Consider the following 4874-nt stretch of genomic DNA (forward strand, 5'->3'; position numbering starts at 1 on the left):
ACCTCAGCCTCCCAAAGTGCCAGGATTACAGGCGTGAGCCACCACCCCAGCCCCATTTTTAAATTGTTTATAGACAGGGTCGTGCTCTATTACCCAGGCTGGGCTTGAACTCCTGTGCTCAAGTGACCCTTCCACCTCAGCCTCCCTAAGTGTTGAGATTACAGGCTTGAGCTGCTATGTCTGGCCTCTTATTATTTTTTATTTATTTTTTCTGAGACAGTCTTACTCTGTCGCCCAGGCTGGAGTGCAGTGGCACGATCCTGGCTCACGGCAACCTCCATCTCCCGGGTCCAGGTGATTCTCCTGCCTCAGTCTCCTGAGTAGTTGGGATTACAGGCGCCCACCACCAAATTTTGGGGGTTTTTTTGTTTGTTTGTTTTTCAGACGGAGTCTTGCTCTGTCACCCAGGCTAGAGTGCAATGACGTGGTCTTGGCTCACTGCAAACTCCGCCTCCTGGGTTGAAGTGATTCTCCTGCCTCAGCCTCCCGAATAGCTGGGATTACAGGCGCCTGCCACCACGCCTCGCTAATTTTGTATTTTTAGCAGAGACGGGGTTTCACCATGTTGGCCAGGCTGGTCTTGAATTGCTGACCTTGTGATCTGCCCGCCTCGGCCTCCCAAAGTGCTGGGATTACAGGTGTGAGCCACCGCGCCTGGCCGAGATGGGGTTTTACCATGTTGGCCAGGCTGGTCTCGAACTCCTGATCTCAAATAATCCACCTGCCTCGCCTCCCAAAGTGCTGGGATTACCCTGTGCCTGGCCCGGCCTCTTACTTATAACCAGCGTTGAGGGGCTGTGTGGAGCCGGGCACAGGTGAAGCAGGCAGGCTCCCTGCCCTGGTAGGACCTGGTTGCTATGACAGTCCTGCCAGGTGAGCAGAAAGAGCACACTTCCCCTCCCCTGACCTCCAGTCACTGAGTCTTGGGAACCGGGGCTTGGCCAGGGGCACCTTTACTTGGGCTGAGGGGAATGTGGCCTGCAGACAGTCGGGAGAGTTTCCAGGGGACAGCAGGGGCTGTCCTAGCGGGTGGCATGAAACCGTCTCCCTGGAGAGGTTATGGAAGGGCAACTCCAGGGGTTCCATTTACTCTGTGCTCCAGAGCTGGGCTTCACGGTGGCACTAAGGAGGCAGCACTAGTCACCTGACCTACAAGGTCGGGCTTCTGTTAGTTACCTAAGAGATGTTACCAGGACAAGCAGCAGCCTGGTGGGAAGATGATGCCCCTAGGTCTCCACCTCCCCTCTCTCTTCCTCCCTCTCTCCACCTCCCCTCTCTCCCTCCCTCTCTCCACCTCCCCTCTCTCCTCCTCCCTCTCTCCACCTCCTCTCTCTCTCCCTCCCTCTCTCCACCTCCCCTCTCTCCCTCCCTCCCTCTCTCCACCTTCCCCCTCTCCCTCCCTCTCTCCACCTTCCTCCTCTCTCTCCCTCCCTCCCTCTCTCCACCTCCCCTCTCTCTCCCTCACTCTCTCCACCTCCCCTCTCCAGCTCATGCTATCTGGGTCTCCCTCTGACTTTCTAGGTCCTGTCTGAGATTTTGCTCTTTCTGTTCCCCGCTCTGGGCCTCCCCGTCACCACTCTGTGTATCTCTGGATCCCTGTCTTTCAACCCAGAGCTCTGTCTCTGGACCTCAGTGGCAATCTCTGAATCTCTCCTTCCTCAAGTCAAAAAGTTGACACACCCAGGAGGTTTCTTTGAGTGGCTGAACTACCCCAGGTTGCATAACTCAAGTCTGTTTTCTCAATTTTATCCCTGACCCTCTGGGTCAACCCTGTTTGAAAATGACAACCTTTGCTGATCTCTACATACTGGTCTGCCAGGGAAGGACCCGTGGTCCACAGCCCTGTTCAGAATCCCCCATCTCCCTTGGCCAAAATATCTGGCATCTACCAATGGGGCTGTGGCATGAGGGCGTGAATCTCAGGAAAGGAATCTTGAGTCACCTGGGCCTGCAGCCCTAGTGCTCTAAGAACAGAGGTTCTCAAAATTTAATACACTTCAGAATTACACCAGGGGCTTGGTAAAACATAGTTGCTAGGCCCAGAGTTTCTGATTCAGTCTAGGGTGGGGCTCAAAAATCTGCCTTTCAAACAAGTTCCCAGGTGATGGGTATGCGCCTGACCCAAGGCCACATTTCAGAAGCACTGCTCTAGAAAAGACTCTGTAAGTGGCTCTTACGCCGGGCGTGGTGGCTCACGCCTGTAATCCCAGCTACTTGGGAGGCTGAGGCAGGAGAATTGCTTGAACCCGGGAGGCAGAGGTTGCAGTGAGCCGAGATGGTGCCACTGCACTCCACTTTCACCATGTTGGCCAGGCTGGTCTTGAACTCCTGACCTCAGGTGATCCGCCCGCCTTGGCCTCCGAAAGTGCTGAGATTAGGCCGGGTGCGGTGGCTCACACTTGTAATCCGAGCACTTTGGGAGGCCGAGGCGGGCGGATCACGAGGTCAGGAGATCGAGACCACGGTGAAACCCCGTCTCTACTAAAAATACAAAAAATTAGCCGGGCGTGGTGGCGGGCGCCTGGAGTCCCAGCTACTCCGAGAGGCTGAGGCAGGGGAATGGCATGAACCCGGGAGGCGGAGCTTGCAGTGAGCCGAGATCGCGCCACTGCACTCCAGCCTGGGCGACAGAGCGAGACTCCGTCTCAAAAAAAAAAAAAAAAAGAAAGTGCTGAGATTACAGGTGCAATCTAGGCTCACTGCAGCCTCTGCCTCCCAGGTTCAAGTGATTCTCCTGGCCCCGAGCGGCCTGTAATTAAAAAAAAATTTTTTTTTAAAAGTTCCTCAGGCCAGGCACAGTGGCTCACGCCTGTAATCCCAGCACTTTGGGAGACTGAGGTGGGTGGATCACCTGAGGTCAGGAGTTCAAGACCAGCCTGGCCAACATGGTGAAACCCCGTCTCTACTAAAAATACAAAAATTAGCTGGGTGTGGTGGCAGGCGCCTGTAATCCCAGCTACTCGGGAGGCTGAGGCGGGAGAATCACTTGAACCCGGGAGGCAGAGGTTGCAGTGAGCCTAGATTGCGCCACTGCACTCCAGCCTGGGGGACAAGAGCGAGATATCGTCTCAACAACAACAAAAAGTTCCTCAGGTGACTCTGATGTGCAGCCAAGTTTGAAGAGTCATCACTAGATCCTTGGTGTGCAAAGTGTGAACTGTGGACCGTGTACATCACTGGGGCACTTGTTAGAAAAGCAGAATTTGCATTTTAACACATTCCTAGGTGATTCCGGAGATGTCTGAGCAGCAATACTTCGTCCAGGGGCCACAATTTGAATAGCAAAGCTCTAGAACAATGACTCTAGGCTTCATTCCCGTTGTCTCTGTGTGGGCCTACGAATATGCATTTTAGCAAGCATTCCTCCTCCCCCTTGCCTCAGACCATTCTGATGCGGTGGTGCTGAAAGGCTCCATACTTGTTCACGTTCACCTCTCCCTGGGGTTTATCTTATTTTCCACTACCTAGACAGGAAGGGGCGGATCTGGCTTCCCATCTCGGTTGTGTGACCCTGGGCAAATGCCTCCCAGTTCGTGGAAGCCTCAGTGTCTAATAAGTTTTCAATCACAAGTCACTCCTCACATTCATTCATCTATTCCTTTGACAAATGGTTGCTGACTACTTCCTGCGTGCTAAGTGCTGGAAATGCAAAATCCAGACAGGGAAACCGAATAATTACGAAAATGACGATAGACGCACAAAAATAAATCCTAACGAACTAGGCGCGCAGGAGCGCTCCGCCCGGGAGGTCAGGGAAGTTTTCTCTCCAAGAAGACGACAGAGCTGAGACCTGAAACGAACAGGCATTAGGGAGCCACCTGTCTCCTCTGTACCTTCTGCAGCGTCCTCAACACACTAAGGAAGAGGAGATGCAGAGGAGAATGACTGTGTCACCATCTGGTCGCCTAACCAGGCAGGGGCAGGACAAAAACTCCATGCCTCACGCTTCCCATCCAATTCTGCTATGCACGGTGCCAGTGACTTAAAGCAGTGTCTCTGGTCCCTTCCTTCTTTCACTCAGCAAATAATGAATTTCAGAGATGTGCCAACATAGAGGCACTTGGAGAAAGACGAGGCAGCTGAGAGACAGGGAAGCAGCTCACCTGGCCGGGACGCAAGGGTTGCGCCCAAGTCCCACTTCTGCCAGCTACATACACACCCTCTTTCACACGCTCTACGAGCAGCTACCGCCCACTCGCCAAGCTATTGGTCAAACTAGCAGGAATTATAACCGTTAGGGCCAACGAAGAGAAAGGGGTGGGCTTTCTTGCCCAGCTCCTCCCACTTGGCCCAGTGGCTGTTTTGATTGGCAGATGATTTCGGCTCGGCCCCCACTTTGAAGGCACCTGTCTGTCTCCCATTAGGTACGCGGCCCCTAACGCCCACACTCCATGCCTTCCTCCGCTTTCCCCACCCACTTCCAGGACCAACCAATGACTTCCAGGCAGAATATGCCCCCGCAACCAATTAAAAAGAGCTCTAAACTTGACGGACGACTTCCCGCCCCTGGACTGTCCTAGTTCCTCCCCCCGACCAATTGTTTTAGGAGAGGGGGGCGGATACATCCAATCAGCACGACACAGGTCTCTTGATTGACGTTCGGGTCCTCGCGCTGGCGTGTTGTGCCCTGAGGCGGGAGGAGGAGGAGGAGCGGGGAGAAAACCTGAGCCAATCCTAGCAGGCTGCGCGGGAGGCCAATCGAACGCCGCGCCTTGGAGCGATCACCCAATCCGCGAAAGGGGGCAGGGCGCATCCCTGCCAGGAACCAATAGAACGCCTCCAAGGGTCAGGAGCGACGTTCAGCGGGAGCAATGACAGGCCTATATTCGGGACTCGGGGGCGGGTCGGCGCCAGAGACGAGAAGAGAGGAGGGG

The sequence above is a fragment of the Hylobates moloch genome, unplaced genomic scaffold (assembly GCF_009828535.3).
Source record: "Hylobates moloch isolate HMO894 unplaced genomic scaffold, HMol_V3 SCAFFOLD_12, whole genome shotgun sequence".
NCBI classification, from domain to species: Eukaryota; Metazoa; Chordata; class Mammalia; order Primates; family Hylobatidae; genus Hylobates; species Hylobates moloch.